The sequence below is a fragment of the Struthio camelus genome, chromosome 2 (assembly GCF_040807025.1).
Source record: "Struthio camelus isolate bStrCam1 chromosome 2, bStrCam1.hap1, whole genome shotgun sequence".
Classification (NCBI taxonomy): domain Eukaryota; kingdom Metazoa; phylum Chordata; class Aves; order Struthioniformes; family Struthionidae; genus Struthio; species Struthio camelus.
Genome location: NC_090943.1, coordinates 37,160,910 through 37,183,719, shown reverse-complemented (window position 1 = coordinate 37,183,719; position 22,810 = coordinate 37,160,910). Strand labels below are relative to the sequence as shown.

The window sequence follows — 22,810 nt, the reverse complement described above, 5'->3', positions numbered from 1 at the left end:
TTAGTCTTGTTTGGAGCTCTTTAATTTTTAATTTTGTAACATCTTATTTTATGAGCTGTCTTTTTCTCCTTGTGTCATGGAAATGTTTGCTTCTTAGCAGTTTCCAAAGAAACCTTTTTGTGCTGATCACTGTTTTACAGAGAACATTCTTGCTGATGTATATATTTATATCTTCAAATTTCAATTATTGTTCCTCATGTAAAATCTTCTAAGCCTTCAGTTATTCTTGTCTCCTTTTGCCTTTGCATTTGTTGTTTATTATTTTATATGTAAGTGTCTGTGTGACTCTTTGGAAGTACAAAGTATACTTACATGCTGCAGTGGAAGTTGCTCATTAACGCCTTATAGACTCAGGTTGATAATCTGGAAGAAAGCATAGCATTCAAGGGAAAGATGAACTTTAATTTTTACTATTATTCTATGCAATTTCTTAGGGCAAACTGCTTTTTTAACTGGTGCTGCAGATGAAAAGAATTCTTTGCACTGATCTATCTATAATAATGTTTAAAATTTGGTGAGGGTTTAAAGGAGGTTAATTAGTCTGTGTTATACTACACATAACTGCACTGTTTCATCAGTAGCCACACTATTCAGAAAGTAATAAAGCATGAAATAACAACACTGGACAACCAGTTAGTTACAAGTCAGGAGACCTGGCTGTTGGTAGTTTAAATGTATAAGTAATTTTATTGAGACTGTAAGGCATAATTTGTAGACACAGATGCATTTATTTCCTATGCAGTAGCTTTGCAATACTGCAGTTCACTGTTCTTGTATCCTTTTATTGCTGTTGTTCTGCATGTTACTGTGTAGGTAAATCCTTTTTCTGTTGCCATTTATACTGTAAAACAGATTCTGTAAGTGCCATGTTTCTCCTCCACAGTTTCTTTTATTTCCATGGTACAAGGCATTAATAATATCACTTTGAATAGTCTCCATCAAAAATCCCAAGCTTCAAAAATTTTTTTACCCTATGCATTTCCAAGTGAGTATTTTCCATTCGTTCTGCTAAGAGGTTGAATGATAAGTAGTAAACCAAGGTGCCCTGTACTATATTTAAAGTGAGCAGGTCCTGTATTCATATTTCTCATAATAAAACGTTTCTTTCAGAATCTGCACGTGATGCCAAGGAGCACTTCTGCACTTGACTACCAGCCCTGGACTTTGACTGCACTGCAAGCTCCTTGGTTCCCAGCTGGCTGTCTGCCAGCAGGGAGCTGCAGAGTTATTTGGGGATTTTTGTGAGAAAAGCACTGAGTATTGCTCATTTTTCTTCCCTGAAGGCATACTCGCATCATTTGTAAACAAGACTAAGATACGTAGTAGTAGACCTAAATGTTCTCCTTGAGACTATCATATGCAAATACTGTGGATTTCCCTGCCTGAGACTACATTAGAGATTTGGAGGAAACATCTTTAGCTAGCTTTCAGTTATGTTCTTCTGGTTTTCAGCTTTATCTGCTTAATCTTGAGAAGTGAAATCATGCTATGATCTTTACTGGTCAACTTCCAGGGTAGGTGAAAGATGCCCTGGCAGCGGCAAAGCAGCTCTTGCTTCCCCTCCGTCCCAGTGTAGTGGGCCCGGCGCTGGGCAGCCCCGCCAAAGTGCAGGGCTGCTTCACACACTGCTGCAGGGGACTGATGAAGTTAAAAATACCCTGGTGGTCTTTCGTCTTTCATAAGCACGAACGCCACGTGCTAATCGTATTTGTTTTCTTTGTGGTCATCGCTCCCTCGGTCAACCCACTGTTTTGACAGACACCCCATTCTGAGTTTTGTGTTTCAAACTATTGTTGGGCTGAGTTTCTAAAGAAAGTCGCTGGGCTCTTTTAAAAATAAATTCACTGTAAATTCCACTTGTGTTTAAGGAACTGCTTGGTTCCCTCTCAGCTTGTTTAAGCATGAAAGATCAAACTTCTGAAGTAGTTGTATAACAAAGGAGAAGAGGGAGGATTTTCAGTCATCAGGAAAGATGGTGAAACTGAAAAGAGAACACATGGAGCAGTTTGAGTATATGGGAGGTACGGAGTGGTTTAATTTGTTTCTTATTTTTACTGTTTGTTATTTTTAATATAGTACATTAGATGTAAATTGCATTTTACAAAGCAATCAAAAAGACAGGTTCTCTCCCTGAGGAGCTTGCTCAAAGCTGGAGAAAAAGAAAGGGCTGTCTGTGTGTCTCTATCTGTATTTTAGTTGAATAACCATAGAATCTATTTCACAAAAAGTAAAAAGTAAAAGTTAGTAAAAGTTTTGTATGTTACTTAATGAGACACCTGCAGATCTAAATGGGGTTACTCATATTCATGTGAGTAATCTCTTTATCAGACTATTCTCTCGTGTAGTCTGACCTCTGGCCATGCATCCTCCTTCTGCTTTTGCTAGTGACTGCCTTTTCTGCAATGTTGTAAATTACCTACGCATCACCCAAGTCATTTAATTCTTGTTTTGTGTTTTTTCCTGGAAAGTAGAAGTTTCTCTCTGCATTAAGAACAGGAACTGGATTGTATCAGTGGTTATTTTCACCGCTGCACCCTAAATGATGGAAGAGATATGATGCCTCATGCTTATGAACTCTTTATTTCTCTGTCAGAGCTTGGACCATGGAAAGATGGCTGAAGTGTAGGCAGGTGTAATTGAAATCTCGTTTGAGTACAGTGAGACGTGCAGACTCTCCACCTGGAGGATTCTCTTTTATATATGCTATAGAGTGGTGGTGCTGCTTTAGAGAACAGCAGTTACGAGCAACAGAGGATGAGATCACTGATGAAAGTATTATAGCTCCATTGCCAGAATCAGATGCAAGTCTTCGGCACATTACTTTTGGGAGATAATGTTTCACTAGTAGTATATATGGATTGGAAATTTTTCTTAGGAGATGGATAACTAGAAAAAACAAAACACCCTATGCACCTGCAATGGCTTTTATGCGTTTCCGTAACCGTCCTATCGCTCAAGGATCCTGTAGTGACGCAGCAGTAAAGGAGCTACTGAGGGATTTGCCTTCATTGTCATACGTTTGGCCTTACAGTCTTTTTGAGAAACCTGAATGTCACCGCTCAGAAATTGTGTCATAAGTGTTGAGGTTTTTTGGTCTTCCTTCCCTTCTTGGCAGGTTCTAGCAAGCTCCTTTATTGCTCTAACCTGAATTTGGTAACGTGGGAGCCCTTCGTAGTAAGGTAACGTTAGTTACTACAGTGGGAGCCCTTCGTAGTCACACCTCCAAACATAATTGTGTGGATTAATAGGTTCTGCTGGATCTGTAATCTTCACTCTTCCTGCACGGCTATTAATGAAGCAAAAGTATCATGGGGGGCCAGGCTACCTTTAAGGACTTTGACCCAATCACTAGAGGACTGAAGCGATTTAGGTTCAGCTAGACATTTCCTTCAGTTGGCCAATTAGATGGCCCAGTGCTTTTAATTTAAATTACTCAACCAGGATGTGGGAGACATTGAATCATATCCCTTCCCTATCTAAAGGGATTATGAACCCACATTTACTACTTTACAGGAAAGTCTCCCAACTCCTAATATAAACTTGGCCAAGATGTTTTCCAATCTTTCTTCTTAAAGGGAACCATTTTTCGCCAGAGAGATGAGAGAAATCAGGGCTCCTCACTCTTTACCCTAACCTTAGAGGTTAGGACACGTGCTGAATTGGTGAGGAGATCTGGATTACAGGTTGTATTTGGCTGAACAGTTAGTATGAGAAATTAGACACTTTGACAGAAATAGAAAGTGATTGCCAGGGCGCGCTCTGACCTCAAAGGTGTTGGGTAAGGCTGAGGTGGGGTGAAGGCCTCTATTATCAGCCTTACTTCCTCTACGGGCTGCATGTTGGGAAGAAGAGCCCATATGTACGCTAAAACCCAGGAGGAGTTGAGCCTGCATTCTCCTGGGAGGGAGATACCTCCAGCTGCCCCGGATAGGCATCTGCTTTCCCGAGGGGGCAGCAGTGTTGGGCATGCTCCTCTGTGGGGTTCATGCCAGCCAGGGCCCGGGCTCCTCAACTGACCTTCTGGCTTCTTCGTACCCACTTCCTCAGCACAGGTTTGCCCTCACCTTGGGAAAGGAACGCAGAAACGTCCCTGAGGACGGTGCCTCTGCCTGCCCTGAATTAAGCGCTGCTCAATGTCAAGTCCCTCGTGTACCTCTGCTGCCAGATGCAGGATGTTCTCTGATTCACCCGCTGATTGTAAAAATACATACGAAACCAAAAGAAAAAAAAAACAGAACCAGAAAAGCAAAAAACCCTCTCATCCAAAAAACCCCAACTTTCCTGTGTGCCTGAAGCTACATACGACAATGGCAATTCTGGTGTGGAGAGGGAATATATTGGGTATCTCCCTGCCTTTGTAATGTAGTTGTACAGCATCAAGCACCACAACCCTACTACTCTGGCTTTGATCTTCTTCACTGTTTGATTTTTCAAATCTTGGGATTTCTGTGGTCTACTTTTTTCTAGTATCACATCAGTACTGCTTGTCTGGACTTGTCAAATTAACTGTTTAGATTTCTTTAAACATGTGTGACAGCAAACCATATTCTCTTTATTCTCTGTAAATGCAAAAAACCGACAAATATGAACAGAGAGTAAAGACTTTGGTCAAATTACAGAGACTTATGAGAAAGGATAAATTAAACTTTTGTGTTTCATTCCACAGTATTTTCATTAGGTGTTTGCAATATCTTTACAAAATTTCTGGTGTGAAATTGCATATTTCATACTTTTTGTAAAATTGCTACTTTTTAAAATTGTAATTTCAATTAAATTGTTTTTATTTTAAGGAATTTTTCTGTCTGCAGAGGACATTCCTTGGAGACCGCTATGCAGTTATGTTCTATGCACTATCCATGTGTGCTATTTAGCCTAGGTCTCACGTGTGTACTTAGTGAAATCTCCTGCTTTCTGTCTGACATTTAACATGTGGTTCCATGACTACTGTGAGCTGATATCAGTGTGGGAAAGATGCTACCAAAAGGAACGATGCTGCCAGTCTGTAGTCTGGCTTCTGCCACGAGTTGCTTATTCTCACCACCTCCCATGTGTCAGTGCCGGCCTTTGAGCAGCTGTGTAAGACTGGAGAGAGGATCTAGCTGAAAACTAACCCATCAAAAAAATTAATAATTAACATTTTTCAGCAAGATTTGTTCCGTGATCTGGCTCACTGCATGTCTGCTCAAACACTTGTGTCAGCACAATGGAGACCACTAGAAGGCCTGACTCCTAGGACTGTGTCCACCTGTTTTCAGCTCCCAATTGTATTATGAACAAATTTGCTATTCCCTAAGTGGTCTTTTGGGCCAGCCCTTCCCACTCGCCCACAGAAAGCTATTACACATGCTTTAAATTATTGTAACTCCACTGATTTTGACAGGGCTCCCCTTACCTGATGCCCATGGCAAGAGAAATACCGAGTAGGTAAGTCCACAGCTGACAATTTTTTAGATTAAGCAATCTGAGGGGGTTGTCAGACCCTTTAGTTTGCAAATTTAATCAGATTGAATCCTAACTTCTAGAAATCAGAGCTTTAGAAATGGGGTTTGGCATATGGATATATATCTAAAACTTCAATACTCTGGTCTACCAAGAGCCTCTCCAGAAACGAAAGCCTTCAAACATCGAGCAGGACAAAGATGATGTTTTCTGGTTTATGCTCAGAAGAAACATGTGGGAGGGTCATTTAACTTCCCTTGAACTCCTTTCCTTTTTGTTTCCTGTTTCATGGCTTTCTTATGATGTACATATTGAGCAAATTTCTGTGTGCTGTTTTAGGGAGCCAGGCATGGGGATAATTAAATAATTGTTTTATTTATTTTTTCTCCAAGGTGAAAGATCAATGTCACATAGAGGAAGAGCTGTTTTTAAACGTCAATGTGTGGTAAAATTACTCTAAATAGGTGGCTCTGTGTTGCCCCTGAACTCAGTGGAAAGATTCCTATTGAATTTGTTATGAACCTAACCATGTCCTGTATGTAAAAGGAATGACAGATGAGTGGATAAAGTGGGAAATAGCTTCTACCATCCCTCCTACTTTCCGTACAGTTTGTTCATTCTCTTCTTAGCCTCTCATTATGCTTTTAGAAAACTTTTCTAAAAGTAGTGACATTCGAACAAAGGCTAGGACAATAAGAAACATATATAATTTGTTGGGATATTACAAGGAAGAAAACTAATCAGATGATACCAGAAAAGGAGAAACTACGGGTCTCTGACATCTAATTGAAATTCTTTGCTTGCCATCAACACTGAGCACTTCATTGCTAGAGGGCAAAGTCAGTTTACCTGTTCTGCCACCTCTTTCTTTCAATTCGCCTCTTACGCACTACTAATCGTGATATAGCCTGGAGTAACAACAAGAAGACTGTGATCATGAAATCCCACCAACCACACAATGGGAGCTTGAAATTTCATAATTCCAAAATGAAATGCCAGGTGTTCGGGAGTGACGTGCTTTTTGTTTTAAAATAAACTTTCTGTGGCAATTTGTCAGAAGCAATACCTTTTTGCAGAACAATTTCATTTTGACATAGGTGATGTTTTTTGATTAAAAAATAACTGTTGGAAAAGGATGTGTAATTCCACAGTGCAAAGTCTCTTGATACTCTTGAAGTTTGCTGTTAATTCCCTGCTAATGTATATAGTTTTTGTGTCCTCAAAAAACCCCCTGCACTTTGGTTCTTTTTAGGTAACCTGAGTCTCTTTCCCCCAAATCATCTTTTAGCCAGGACTTTTCTCTGTGCACATGAGGTAGGTTTCCTTCCAGTGTTAACACAACTTTGCTCTATAAAGCATAGCCAGTTTCAGGTAGCCGTAACTTGGAATTGGATGGAAAAGGCCATGAGATGATATTTCCTTGGGCAGCATCAGATCATTTTTTTCCTGGTAAAAGGAAAAAAAGTCCTTTGGAGCTGCTTGTGTAGGTTGTTATTTTACCCTTGCTCTTTCCTATTTTCTTTTTTTTTTTCTTTTGCCTCTCACTTTAGCACTTTTAGTCATTGTCAAATAAGAGTTTATCAGGAACAAAAAGGTTACATGAAGCAGTTATGTTACAGTAAGCCCAGTAATGTCCCAGTAAGCCAAGGCTACGGGGCAGACTTGCAAAAGAAATATTGACAGTTTTGAGCCACCTTCACTTTCTTCCCTCTAGGGGTCTGGTATGGTCTTTGCAAATCAGAGCTACTTTACATGAAATCGGAAATGCTATTCTTCAGCCGGGAATGCTCTAAAACATCAAGGATGCTTCCTGGCGCCTCCAAATTACCTGCAGTTGTAGCTCAGCTCTCTCACTTCAGTCAGAAAGTGAATTAGAAACTAGAGTCTTGAATATTTTTCTGCTAAAATTGTGTATCATTGCAGAAATGATTATTTAGAAGCTTATTTGTGTATTAAGTGATGCGTACCTGATCTTTACGGCGAACAGTCAGCTCACGATGTCCCTTGCCCTGAAACATGGTAGCAGTGCTCTGCTGATAACGTCACACCTTAAACATAAATGCCAGAAATGCCCGTGGGACCTGCCTGTATAATACCACAGAGCCTGATTCTTCCCTAAGCACTTCCACAAAGCAAATAATAACCAAGCCACACTGACAGTCTTTTTCTGAACCACAGCTCCTGTTACCTTAAGTATTGTCCTCAGTGAGGTAGCTGTCCTCTTCCTGATGCAGAAAAGAAATATAATGTCTTGAGCTATAGTATCGTAACAGTATGAGTAGCCCTCCCCGAGGGAGTGAAGTGCACCGGGAGCTAGTTGAACTCTCTTGGGTTCAAGCTCCCTGGAGCTGACTCCTGGCAGAGCTGGCTGAAACTCAACATGGTGGTGTACAAATTCAGAGCAGAGAGGGATCAGCTCCTCTCTTTGCTGTAGGACAGACAATAAATACTACACACTCCACTTTGTAGTGGAAAAACGCTTGTACAGGGATGTCTCTCTAATGTGAATTTTAGTCTTGGCTCTGCTACAAGCCGTATGATGGCCTTGGGGGCACTTTACCTGGCCAGGAATTGTTCTTAAATGTTCACCAAAGGATCACATTTTAAATGCTAACCTGAGATATTTAAGTGTGTCTGTTTTCATTTCCGTTTCTCAGCTTCTTTAACAATATTGTCTTATATGCGGAAGGCTGGATCTGCAAATAAGCACTTAACCTTATGTCTCTGAGTAGTCCTGTTGATGCCGATGGTGCTATGCCCACTTAACAGTGAAACATATGAGGATGTCTGCAGGCCAAGGGCTCTGCTACAACAAAGCTTTTTCTAAGGTATGTTGTCTGAAACCTTTAGTTTCAACATGAGTTTCTCAGCATACACTGAACAGACAGATGTAAATACCTTCCTCTGAGGCAGAATTTTACGCAACGTGGCAGGAATATGTTAAATGTTTCCCCAAAACAAATGAAATCTTTCCAAAAGCCTGAGCTGGAGGGCACCAGGAGAGAAAGACATGTGATACCCTGGCATAAAACATCATGCTAAAGCATAGTAAATGTGTTTTATGTAAATAATGTAGTCTGATCCCATTTCAAATAAGCACATTCTTACGGCTTGTGTCATTTCTCACCACTGATTTCTAACTTTCCAGTCTTCTGCATTTTATTCATTATAGTTAGCTTACTGTGAAATCTCTTTTTTAACAATTCATAACACGTAGGTACCATTTTTCCTTACTAAACAGCCGTGCCCTCATAATTTCATTTTTAAGCTTGGTGTTTTATCCTTGAGCTGCACTGGAAGGTTAGGGTTGTTGTTGGTTTTTTCTGTTGTGTTGTGGTTTGAGTTTTTTTTATGATGGTTTTGTAAGGGACTGAGCAGAAGAAAGAGCTGGTCTGGTTTAAATTGCTAGGAAGAAATCTCAGAATTTCCACCTGGCACAGAGTAGGATGTTTATAGTATGTTCTGAGCGTGGGATGCAGGGATTCTATTGAAAATTGTACTTTGACCTCCCAAGGTGAAACTCATTAAATAAGAAGCATCTCATTGAAAATGGTTTTAAAATCTATTTCTATGTATATATTTCTCACAGACTGCAGAAAAAGAAATTTTCTTGTACCAGCAAGAGTTTTGCCACTGAATTCAGGAAGATTGGGAGGAGGCAAAAAGAATCCATCTTGTTAATTTTCCCCATATTGCGAAACTTTTTAAGCTACGAATACTATAACAGCAGTGCTGGTAACTGTTTTACCAGGAATGCTGATTGAAAGAGATAATACAAGCAGAGAAACGGAAACCTTTCAACGAAGAAGGGGATCTAGAAGGAAATTGAAATTTTGAGTGACAAGAGCTAACTCTTCATCCACAATTTCAGCTCTTGTCACTCTTTTCCGAGTTAGTAATTCCATAAATGAAACTGCAGAGCTATGATGGCATTTTAGGTCCTTGTGTACCTATCACATGAGCTCTGACAACACATACTGTGACACAGTGTATAAGATTGCTGCCTCCAGCTGTTTGCGTACCCCACTGGCAGCAGATGAGCCCAAGCTGCCACGGATGTTGCTAGTGCTGGTGAGCCAGGTAGGGGACTGGAGTGACACATGTGTGGGCACATGCTCATGTTTGCTGACCTGCTATGGGGATGGGGAAGAGAGTGTGACCTCTGGCATGCAGAGAAAGGCATACGTTTGGTGATAACCGTCATGAAAGCCACTTGCCTCCATGCTAGAGAGTCCCAGCCCTTATTTCTTTATACTGATAATGTCTGGTTAGCACTCTTTGTTTCTCATTCATTTTAAAAAATTGGTGGAGCATTGGTAATTCTAGGTGTTGTGTCCCATAGCAACTTGCAGAGAGGGATGTCAAAAGAAGTATGAACATACTGCAGGCTATTACTCAATTAGTTTGTCTTTTCTTGCACACTTTTGAGTGCAAGCCACTCATTTTGGATCACAGGTCTGTCACCGTTTTTCTGTTCCAACTACCTAGAGTTCAAGATATAGAGACTCTGGCACTTTTCCAGAAAACTCCTGGATTATTTCAGGATAAAGTATGTCTTTGAATTTTGAAGGGATTGGAACATGGAATCACAGCCCCGGCTAGCAAGAATTTTTAGTTTTAAATCTCTTAAATAGGGATAATAATACATGTCTGAAGAAAAGCAAACTTAGGCCCTATAGTTAAAAAGATGAGGAAAAAGGTGACTGAGACAGTGACCATTTTTAAAACACGTATTTTTGAGAACTTGAGGACACAGCAATAGAGAAGTACGGCAGCACTCCAGCTGGCACTGGAAGATGGGCTGAGTGAAAATCAGAAAGTATCTGTGCTAGTACAGAAGAGCAATTCTAAAATGCTTTCTTCTGCCTCCCTCATTTGCTTGTTTCCCGCTTCCACTATGGTCAACACAGTAGCTATTTCTTAAGCAGTAACCTCAAGTAGCTGCCGATGTTCGACTCTGCTGATGCCTTTAGGTTGCACATATTTCCTGGCAGAATATGGCGTCTTTCTCACCATAGTTTTAGGTAATGGGATCGATATGCCTCTGAATGGTTAAAATTTTTCTTTGTCATCATCCTCTTCTGAACCCATTGGTCTTTGAGGATCACCTCTTGAATACATCCTTGCTACTGCCCCTTCCAATATCTTCTTTCAGCTTTGAGAGCGCTCAGTTACAAGTGGATCAGTCTGGACCTTGGATCCATCTGCTGCTTTAGATCCCAAAAACCTTCACCACCTACCCATTCCGCCTTTCCCAGGTGGAGTGGCTGTCCTTCTCCATCTCCCAAGCTCTTTGGCTGTGGCAAATCTCTTTTAGTGGAGGATATAACGTATCTCAAAGATGCTGCTGCTGCAGTGCACCCAAAAAGCAGTGAAAGCAGAGCCATACTAACTTCAGGATGACAGGGACTCCTCCCTAAGGACTTGAATCCAGTGCTGGGCCTGATTGTACCACGTCCTTGCAAAGGCTTGTGCCATTTCAAGAGGTAAGGGTCACGACTGGAGCACAGTAGTCTGCGGAGAGAAAAAGAGAGCACAGTGCTTAGCTCGAGTCCAGCGGGAATGGAGGCAGCAAAGAGGAGCTGGTATCTGGGGATCGGGTAGGAAGTTTCCCCTTGGGGATGGGAGGAGGTTTTGTCCAAGCACTATGTGAGGCACCAGCCATTACCAGTATCACCAGACTCATGTGGGCTGCATGCTGGATGGATCTCAGGAGCCTCATACATACTTAACAAGCAGAGAAAATTACCACAGATGCTGATTGTATTCATGGCGTACATTCACTCTCAGACAAAAACGAGCATTGCTTCAGGAGGAGAAGACTTGCCAAATGCTCAGGATGGTGCTGTCTACAGGCAAGTACTTTGGTAAGAACAGTGCAGGGGCGGCAGGAGTGCATGGCTCTGTTTTTCACTGGAAATTAATTAATTTCTAGATGTACTTGCAGAGAGTTTCCACGACTTTAAGTTGATATTGGGTAATAGTTTTGGCCACAGATGGAAAGGAGCTGATGGCTATAATTTTTTGGGTGATGTTGTCCAACTGTACCTCAAGGGAAACAGTGAAATAAGTGATTGCACAAGAAATGGTACCAGCATGTGTGGGATCGGTGTTTAATATTGATTGTCAAGCTTTGATATAGCTTCAGGAACAAGCCAAGCTCCAGCCATCTCACACAGATGGGTGATCGAGGTGCAACTAAAAGTGATGACTTTGTAGACGTCAAGGGCAGGATTTAAACACTTATATTTAGAAATTACGTCAGAAAGGACTTTGATGTAGAGTAAGTGTCTAAGTTTTCAGAGTGGAGGTACTGAGAGACCTTAAGGTGTCTGAATGTGGTTGCTTACTAACGTAGCTGTTGTGAATACTAAGCGAAGGAGAAGAGTGAATGAAATGAATCAATGACAGGCTACCTCTCTTCCAGTGAGGGTGCCAGAGGGTACTCCTGGGCATACAGACTCAGACGTCTATGTTATTAAAGTAACAGAATATACCTGGCCTTGCTCCAGGCTAGGGCAAATTATCAGTCTCTAAAATAATTTTCAGGCATGGTTTAGGGGTTAGAACCAATCAGCCATTGGCAGTTTGTGAGCATCCATCCTCTTTTGGAAGGTGAGATGGCTTAATAATGTGGATGTAGGACTTGGTGCCTGAGAATGGTTTTAGTCACACCTAATTTGCTAGCAAAGATTTAATGTTAGATGTTTGAAAAACCTCCTGGCAAGTAAATTAAACAAATCCTGGCCAAACTGCCTAAGAAACGGCAAACCCTGAGCATGAAATTGTTGAGTCGATCTTGTGCTTTGATGGATAACCTTACTTGTTTGGCTCCTACCTTGCAATCACCCTGAGCCAGGCCTGTATTTGCCACCTTTGCCATGCATTGCCACAGCCTCCCTCCCTTTCCCTGACACCTTGTGCCAAATACAGCTGTGGCACTTCACAGCAGCCGGAGGATGCTATGTAGCAAGGTCTCGAATTCTAGGGACACGACCTGAAGGCACAGTCCTTGTGGGCCCTTTCCTTCTCGTGTGACTCCACAGAGACCCGGTCACATCACCTAACGTGGCAGACGTGTCCTCTGTCACATTCTCTGATACTTGCACTGCAGAGGGGACCATCTGCGGTGTCAGGGTCTTCGTTAGCACTGCTGGAAAAGCACCAACAGTCTGTGGTAGGCTGACCCGTTCCTCCTCCCTGGACCAGCTCTCAGAGGTCAGCCAGCGAGGAAGCCAGCACTGTTTCCCTGCACATGAAGGCCGGTGAAGATGTGGAGCTCAAAACCTGGGGAGCAACTGGCTGCACAGGATCAGTTCAAGAGAGCCTGCTGTGAGCCTGGGCATGGGGATACATGTAGTGAACAAGATCTTTACCAAAATCCCCTGGTAAGAGGGAATACGCTGGCCAGTTGGGGATCCGCTGCCAGGTGTCGAAGCTTGAATGGATGTTGCAGCTTCCAGGGCAGACCCTGCTGCGTTGATTTGCAGATGATAAGCATTATAAAAAGCACCAGTAGCTTCAGTATAATTATTTGTGTCATAAGCAAAGACTTCTGGCTCCAGTTCAGGAAAGTTTGTGCTTAAGTTAACCTCTATTCAAGACAACAATTAAATGTATATAGCAGTTGAAGTATATAACTAAGATCCATTGAAATTGAATCCATGCTTCAAACATTGTCTTGATTCGAAATGCTTGTTGGTAGGGCATCTGCTTAGTCCAGGCACCATTTCATTTATTACCTCATGAAATCATTCTCACCAGACTACGCTAGAGTTACAGCCATGTAATTTTACACCTGATCAGATTTTACACCTGAGTGCCTAAAATAGCAAAATAATGATTACACACCAAAGTTTAAAATTTGACTTCATACCTCTACTACATGTAGTTAAGGAACAACAGGAAAAAAATTAAAGAAAAATTATTAGGGGAGATGTTTGCCCTCCAGCTGGACTAGATTCTTGTAAAAGCAATAATCTGTGTCAAAGTGATCTAAACAGAACATTCAGGAAAGGAAATTAAAACTGTCATTCTTTGACACAGAATACCCCTTAAAAAAGAATGCAGAACAGCTGTAAGCTAAATGAGCCACCTAATATTTAATTTTTCAGGATGTCTTTTTTTTTTTTTTACAGATGTCACAGCTGTGTTACTATAATATGACTCTTTTTTGGCAATTAAATGGTTAACAATAGTGAATAAGGTCAGTGATTTAAAAATGTATTTTTCATATTATCTTGAAAAACAAGCAGTAGAAGCTGTAACTGGTAATTGCTTTTGGAATGTGAATTAGTGTTTAAGTCTTCTGAGAAAAGAAAATGCAATTTCAGGCCCTAGTCCTAGAAAAGCAAAGAAACAAAGTCTCTTGCGTTTTACATGTGCATTTTTAGAAAACATATTTTGCTTATTATTCTTTCCACTTTATCTAGAAATACAAGTTAATGCATAATTTTAAAATAAAATTAAAGGAAAGATAAAAAACTCCAAAGGATTCAAACAAGCCCTTTGCTCATTTTGGCCTGTCTGCTTACATCATTTCAGAAAAGAAGAATTTGGCAAGTGAAGAAGCTAGACTTTTCCCATTTTCAAACTCTCTGTCCTTCTTCCATTTGAGCTTTGATTTCACACAAGCTTTCAAGAACAAATTATTTCCTGGACTTTCTTAGAGTTACTAAAAGCACCTTCCTCCACCTTTCCTCCCGCCCCTGCAAAAGAGCCACTTCTCACACTGAATTTGATGGACCTTACTTTGTTGAACCCTTTCATTGCATTCTCTTTTGGACGCAGTGATGCAGGTAATATGCAGGAGCTGCATCTAAGGAAATACTCTTTTTACTACTGCTCTGAAAAGGAAAGAAAAATACCCTCTCCACCCCACGCTGGAAAATGGCAGTGCATGGCAGAGGAGGGGAGCTGCTGCACGAGCCTGGGGACTCGCGCCCCGCAGGGCCGCACGCCGGGCTGCGGGGTGATGACTCTGCCCCCATGGGACAAGAAAGAGGAGCCGCATGTTTTATTCCCCTCCCTGCACTCGAGCCTCCTCGTCCAAACCTGGCTGCCTTTTTCTACTCTGCGTATTTCCCGGCCCCTGAAAGCAGTCAACTCGTTTAGCTAATCCCATTTGTCTGCTTTTGGTCTGTATTGCTGGTGGTTTCATAGTGTAAATCCAACTGGGGTGATGCAGGAGCCGTATTGCCAGCCTAGCACGCTATTCACTAAGCAGAAATCCCAGAGAGCGGAGTCTAAGTATATAATAGATGTTTGTTTCATCCTACATTTGCTTTATTGGGTTTGAGCTTCTGGGACATATTTAGTTGCTTTTCAAACTTCTCTCTATCATCACAGGGCTTGACAATTGCTTATTGTAATTATATTATTATACGTGAAAGTCCAGTGCATCTTCAGTCCTCTGAGGATATTGTGGCTCTAATAATGGTATCAACTGTACTGCAACTCTTGATAAAGTTCTAGGAATGCATGAGGCTGTAAAGTGAGTGAAACTGTAAAGAAATGCTTGCCATGAGCATGCTTGTAGTCATTCTCCATGAAGATAAATTGCATAAGCAGGAAAATATGTGAAAACCAAATCTGTTAAATTATTGCATCATGTAATATGCAGGGAAAATTACTGGCACAGCAAAGTTAAACAAACTCTCAAGCAAGCATAAGGACTTCAGTCCACCTTTCAGCTGAGGAAACATCTTTGCTGACTTCAGTCTAGTATGACTGGGTTTTTGTTCCATAAACATCTCAGATATTGTCTCTTTTCACTTTCTGCCATACTCATCACGGTAAGGACTAATGAAAATTTTAGAATTTTAGAACTCAAAAAGAGTTCTGCTTATCAGCGGCATTCACAGTCTTCTGCTGAGCGATGGGTCTGAGATTCTGCCTTTGCCAATGTTACCAGTATATTTGGGAATTAGTATATGAGAAGGGTCCATCTCCCGTGGGAGTTATGGCTGCTCTGAGAGCTGTTGGGTAAAAAGCTTCTCCTTTAAATGCCAATTTATTAAAAAAAAATATGTCTCAGAAAATATAAATTTGCGCATTTCAGATTTTATACACATTTCCTCTTGATTCAGTTTTTGCAGTGAAAAATCCTTCTGATCATTGCACATATACAGGGAGAAATACAAATTTTAAGTGCCTTTCCTGCAATTTTTAACTGCTGTTAGTGGTTTTTCCTTAAACACAGGCTTTACCCTTCTGCTGTATAATTGATCCTGGTTTCCTTATATGAGCACATATGAATAAACGCACTTAAATACACAGCTGACAGAAAAAACTATCAAACACAGAACGAGCTCATTCAGCAATGTCGCCTGTGTTTCTCTGCACCGGGTTGAATTTCGGAAACCGGGTTGCCTCCTTTGCCTTTCTCCGCATTGCTGACCAGATTGATCTTGTGGTCCTGATGCTGAGAGCCCTGGTCTCCTCAAGCTACTTTCCTTGAGCACAACCTCAGAAACCTCACTGATGAGGCAGTGGGAGACCAGAGACTTGCCCGAGATCCTGGGCGACCTCCTCCCTGCAGGACTGGACGAGGGGGACCCAGGGCCCCATACTCTCCCAAATTGTAGACCAAGAGCTTTCGCGGGAGCAGTGAAGGGAGCCCAGTGGCCTGGGTCTTACTGGCCAACCATGAGAAAACAAGGAGCTGCAGTACTGAAAATACAGCAGGCTGAAAAGGAGGAAACAGAGGGTGAGGCAGGTTGCGGGTGCTGGGCTCAGTTCTGCTCCCAGGGCCCAGCTCCCAACACATGCTGCAGACCGCGTTAGCCCCTGGGCTGCAGGGCTTGGGGAGACACCAGGCAAGGCTCTCTTCCGGCTCCTACTTGTGCACCCGGACAATACCGTTACGCCAGCTGTGCTGCCCTGCAGGCACGGGCTCCCAGCTTACCCCTTCGGAGAAGTGCGTTTTCCAGTCAGGTCACCCATGGGCTCTGCCTGCCCAGTCCTGCTCCGCCACCTGCTTCCACTCATGTCCCTCAGACAGTGCAGGGACTTGAAGGTGAGCCACTTCTGGCATGCCAGGTAGGCAGGAGACATCTCTGGCCAGGCTGAGCTCTGCCCTGGTAAGGCAGCGGGTATTTCCTCTGCGTGGTTTTGCCCATGGGCTCACACCGCCGGCTCCCGTGGAACTTTGTCTGATGCAGAGCGGGCACTAAATGCCAAGGAGCGTGTCTGAAGAAAGGCATGTGTGATGAAGACTACCCTACCACAATGTAACTAACTGGTAAACTCACCAGGCTTTGTCCTGCTTATGCCTGAGCATTAGGGCTTGCTGCTGTGCTCTGTTGCTCCGTCTGTTTATGGCCTTCCCTTGCTGGGCTGTAGAATCATCCTCCACGCACTGCAGCTAGGAAGGACCTCAAAGGACTGAGCTTCACATCAAACTATGAAATAAAAGATTAGAGCTGTTTGAGACTTCAGGTCTTTGGTCCCCCTTTCCAGCCTCTGAGTTGGTTTGTCAGTCTTTTCCTCCAGCCTGGCATGTTTTTTGGAGTGCCACACTGCAGAGCGAGCTTCTTCCTGAGAAGTGGAGTGATTCCCTCACTGCTGGTTACTGAAAACCTGACATGTGAAAGAAGATGCAACTAAAGCAACTATCTCAGCCCTCAGGTAACCCATACCACGTGAGTGCCAATAATTGAAATTAAATCCTCAATTTATAAAAATTGAAGAACTATCAGGAAAGAAAGGATAGTGGAGTAAGTTTGCTAGTGAATAAGTCATATATAGCCTGAGCCAAAACTGCTCTTGAGATGCTCCTATAGCTTGCATTTTTCTTTTCCTCCAGGTAATATGTACTTATGTAAATAAAAATATTGCTGGTACCTAGAAGCTTGACAATGGAGTCAATGGACTCCAAGTAGAATGAATTTTCCTGAGCAGCAACACGTATTCTCCCTAGCCAAGCTTGGATATCCTCCAAAAATTTGGTGATGCAAAGGAACATTTTTTTAAGCAGAGGGGGCTTTCTCAGATTCATGTAACAGTAGAGGAAATGTTGCACTACAGCAGTTCTGATTCCCTTAACATGGTTGCTGATACGTGCTCTTTACAGTAACTTGCCTCTTATGAAGGGTCTTAATTATGTCTGGGAGGGTGTGTGTGGACTGTGGATGTTGTTTATGAACAACCTTTTTCATCAGTGAGCTTGTGATAATATATTACATGCACTGTCCTGGGGCAGCAGGGAGGAACTACTTCAGGGATATGAATTTCTGATTTTTTTTTAACTTCATAGGAAACAAAACTCTGCATAGAGATGTTCAGTTTTGTTATATCTCCATGGTATTTTCTTACAGTTCATTCTGAGATATTGGGAGCAATGTGGTAACTTTGGACAAAAAACTTTGGATGGTGGTCCTTGGATGACCTCAGGCAGCCTATGTTAGAAACTACGCTTCTCAGGCGGGACAGAAGTCTGTGCTGGAGCCAGCAGCCTGACCTGGCTGCATCTGTGAATATGCAGTCATGTTGAACGATTGCAGTGTGGAATTTAACTCGCTCCTGTAAGTCCAGCTGTAAGGTCTGGTGCAAAGGCTCTGCTTTTGATGCTTCCTGCAGCCTGCTTCTTGGCTCAGACTTTGGCTGTCACCCAGAACCAACAGTATATTCTCACACGTCACTAGCGTTTGTCAGCAGAAATCTAGGAAAAGAAAAACAGTGTTGCTCATTTTAATCTTCTGGAAGATGCCGCAGTGCTGAGCAATGAGGCTTAAAAGAGTTAGTGTAAGGGTAATAAGGAAAGAGTGATTATTAACCACATGACTGATGAAAATAATGTTGCAGATCCCAGCCTGTGTTTCATGGATTTGTAGTAAAAACCTGGACTCATGGTTTTGCATATGGTACTATTGCAAAATTAAGGGAAATGTTAGTTTATCTTTTCCAAATTCTACCTTTTTATGCTGGCTAGCAACAAACCGTCTAGAAACAGCTTGTAAGTACCCGGACCTCGGTGGTGACTAGGTCATGTCACCACATCTGCCTTCACTGTTACCTTGCATCACCTTTCCCCTTGTATCTATATTTGCCTGCTGCCAATTGTCTGTATGTCAGATAATAAAATCTCTGGTGAATCTCTCTCTGTTTATGATCATGTGATTCATAAACTGCCTATTACCATGAGATTTAATTTTGGCTGCGGTCTCCAAGCTGACTTTTAACATAAAATGATAGCAATAGAAACATTATATAAGCCCCTCTGAAGGGTCTAGGGAAATTTAACATTTCCTAAAAGGTGAGCAGGACAGCCTGTAAGTCTGAAAATCTAATTTTTCCACCCAAACAGCACTGCAAACTGGTCCACCTTTGAGAGGCTAGCACACCATTTGAATGTCTACTGGGTGCAAGGGGACCAGCCATGCTTGGTGAAAGGGGAGGTTCAGGCAGCAGCAGCCCCTGAGAAGCCTCTCTGTGGCACAGTGCCTGGCTGGGAGCTTGGTGCCTGGCTCCCAGAGCGTATAGGGCCATACCCAGCATATAGGGCTGTTAGGGGAAATTTTGGTAGCTCAGACCTGTCAATGCTGCTAAAGCAGACTGAGCTGAAGGCTGAATGTCTCTATGCAAATCCCTGAAGGATCTCCCAGGATCTTTGTGTCACTTGGGCATCTAACAGGTTTGAGAAAAGCTTCATGGCCTTCCCATCCTGTGATGGGATCAAATTTTTTTTTCTATGGAAAAAGCAGATGATCCAGGTCTGTATTAATATGAATTTATACCTCTGTACATCCTGGAAGGCCCATCCAAGGAGGGTTCAGTCCTGTTCTCCTGGGATGATACCGCAGGAACTTCCATAAGATGATCAGTGCCAAAAAGCAGTTCACGAAAAGGGGAACAGTGTCATCTATATTTCTGTTTCTACTCTGCAGTCTGAATCCACGCTAACCACACAAGACAACATTAGATACCTCTTTATCTCTATAAGTGATCAGCTTATTACCATGTGCTCAGATTGTTAAATGAGGACTAAAGGAAAGGGTGAAGCCAATATCCTAAGTTCCAGGTTTCCCTGATTCATTGCTGTGTCCCACTTGTGTTCTCCAGCTACTTCCAAGCAAATAATTTTTCTGCTGAGTCACAGCAAGGCATTTTCCCTTTGTGATTAATCCCTTTTTTAACTGAGAGAAGAAATGGCAAATGTGCTTATAATTTCTGTTCTCTTCTAACATGGTTAAAGTGCCTACGTCATAAAAAAAGAGGTGGATTGGATTCCGCTCCAATTTATATCACCTCTTCCTTCTTCATTCCTGCTCACATCCCAGCATTATCTGTGGAATACGGGAAGTGCCACAGCTGCTTGAGGGAGACTCCATTTATCCATCGCCCCTCTTCCGGAGGAAGCAATATGTGCTTTTTGTGGAGACTTTCTTCAGCATGAACTGCTGTTGCAGCAAAGTGCTTATAGTATCCCTGCTGCTTTCCTTGCCCTTACTGTATGTTGCAATAGTTTGCAGAGCATGTTTCCACACACAGTCACATGCTAAATCACTCTTGACATCAACGGATAAGCTTTCCAGAATCTGCAACCCAGCACTGACAGGGCTGCGGCAAGAATACCGTTCTGATTTGGGTTTTCTCACTCTAGTATTATGAAACACTTAGGACTCATAAGGTCTCTGGTCTGACCTTACTTCATCTGTAGAGCAAAAACATTGAAGAACGCACCTAGCTGCCAGAGTGCAAAGCTAGAGGCACATACTTTCAGCTATATCAAGCAGTGCTGAGGTAAGTAGGATTCAAAAAACCTCCATGAGGCTCGAATCCTGCTTTTAATAATCCAAGTGTCAATATCAGGCAGTGATTTATTTTTCTACTTATCACATGTTTCAAAGAGAAAAGTTTTTTTTTGCCTAAAAGTCTGTGAAAAACCTATCCTGTATAGTTTGTGAGATCACGCAGAATAAGATAACATAACTAATGCTGCATGTCAGCTTGCTTCTGGCACCCGAAGGCTCCACTGCACAGCCAAATGTTTGAGCCTGGAAGTCTATGTTTGTAGATGTCACTTTTTACATTAGAAGCTGAAGCAAAGTTAGTTTCAGTTAGAGACTTGCAGCCATTAATAGATTAAAAGTTAAAAGTGAAAAAAAAACAACAGACAGGACAAGTAGAAAATGATGCTGTTACTGAAAAATAAGAGTTTTTAAAAATGTTGGAGAGTCGTCACAATTTAGCTTTACTTGAAACACAACTCCTAATTTCCTGCAAACAAAGCTGGTGTCACAACAGCCTTTGTCATATTTATTTCATTCCCCTGCTTCTCTTTAGCCTACCAGTCCTGAACAGCTGTCACAACATTTATGCAAACAGAATTTGAAGATGAACGGATGTCTGGACATCAGCCAGACCTACTGTACTTGGGGTCTAGAGTAAAGTTAACTCATCAGGAAGGTGGTGGTGGGGGAGGGGAATGCAAATGAAATTTAGCAATTGTTGTTGTGAAATTCCCAAATATCCTAAACGTGGACAGAAGAAGAAATGGGTTTGATTTTTTGAATGTTTTTTCAGATTAGACCATCCTTGCCAAATATTGGACGTCAGAGGCAATAACCTCAAAGCAATGAATTAATGTAAGATGTCATTAGAAGAGGAATGTTGAATGAACAGAAGTCCCTGGGCAGTATGGCATTGCAGCAAGCTCTGCCTCCATGGCAAACGCTCAAAGGAGCGCCGGACAAAGTGCTGCTATTTTCACATCCTGTTACATTTCAGGAAGCCTCTTCCAGTCTGCCTGAAAGTGAATGAAGTCGTTTCATTCTGAAGGAAAAAGGGAACAGAAAGTGCCTTTCCTTGACCAGAAACCAATGTACCTGCTGAGAATGAAACAAAAAAGCCGCAAGCTCTGCAGGTGGCTGAAAAATAGTAAAGGTACTTACCATATTCCCAGGGAAGCCAATGAGGAGGGAAAAGGGAACATCATCCCCCTATCTGTTTTCCCAGTTTCCCAAGCTCTATTATCTAATTTTTCACAGGTTTAAGACAACTTACTGAATAACGGATCTGAAAGTTAACCTGAAGGTGTCCAGTGCCTCATGAGAGCTCTCGCTAGTCAATATAATACCAAGCCTGATAAAGGTACATGCAAGAAGAATCAAAGAATCACAGAATCACAGAGCCGCTGGGGTTGGAAGGCACCCTGGAGATCTTCTAGTCCAACTCCCCTGCTCAGAGCAGAGTCACCTACAGCAGGTTGCCCAGGACCATGCCCAGTGGGGTTTTGAATATCTCCAAGGATGGTGACTCCACAACCTCTCTGGGCAACCTGTTCCAGTGCTCAGACACCCTCACAATAAAACAGTGTTTTTTTATGTTCAGACAGAATTTCCTGTGTTTCAGTTTGTGCCTATTGCCTCTTATCCTGTCAATGAGCATCACCGAGAAGTGCCTAGCTCCATCTGCTTTACACCCTCCCATCAGGTATCTATACACATTGACAAGATCCTCCCTGAGCCTTCTCCTCTCCAGGCTAAACAGCTTCAGCTCTCTCAGCCTCTGCTCGTAAACTCCAATCCCTCTATCACTTTGTGGCCCTTCGCTGGACTCACGCCAGCAGCTCCAATTCTCTCTTGTACTGGGGAGCTCAGAACTGGACCCAGCACTCCGGATGTGGCCTCACCAGTGCTGAACAGAGGGGAAGGATTACTTCCCTCAGCTTGCTGGACATGCTCTGCCTAAAGCAGCCTAGGAGGTTGTTGGCCTTCTTTGCCACAAGGGTACATTGCTGGCTCAAGGGAGGGCTTTCTCTGCAAAGCTGCTCTCCAGCTGGTTGGCCCCCGGTGTATGCTGGTGCATGGGGTTATTCTTCCCCAGGGGCAGGACTTTGCATTGCCCTTTGCTGAACGCCATGAGAATCCTCTCTGCCCATTTCTCCAGCATGTCGAGGTCCCTCTGAATGGCAGCACAACCCTCTGGTTTATCAGCCACTCCTCCCAGTTTTGTATTGTCTGTGAACTTGCTGAGGGTGCGTTTGGTCACATCATCCAGGTAAACTATGAAGCTGTCAAACAGTACTGGCCCCAGTATTGTCCCCCGGGATACGTCACTAGTGACTGGCCTCCAACTGGACTTTGTGCCACTGATCACAAGTCTCTGAGCCCAGCAGTTCATCCAGTTTTCAGTCCACCCCACTGGGTACTTATTTAGCCTGTACTTCATCAGTTTGTCCGTGAAGATGCTACAGGATACACTGTCAAAAGCCTTACTGAAAAGCCTACTGAAGTGGAGAACATCCACTGCTCTCCCCTCATCTACCAAGCCAGATGTTCCATCATGAAAGGCTATCATTTTGGTTAAGCACAACTTCATAAATCCCTGCTGACTACTCCCGATCACTTTCCTGTCCATTACATGTCTG

At 42.6% G+C, this 22,810-nt stretch overlaps 1 long non-coding RNA gene across 1 annotated transcript; it reads left to right on the top strand.

The window, feature by feature from the left end:
* The first annotated feature begins 16,943 nt into the window (after window positions 1–16,943).
* Window positions 16,944–21,585, top strand: LOC138066317 (uncharacterized). Its single transcript, XR_011139639.1, has 4 exons — window positions 16,944–17,067; window positions 17,757–17,963; window positions 20,965–21,324; window positions 21,429–21,585. It is a non-coding gene; the product is annotated as an uncharacterized lncRNA (long non-coding RNA).
* The last annotated feature ends 1,225 nt before the right edge of the window (window positions 21,586–22,810 follow it).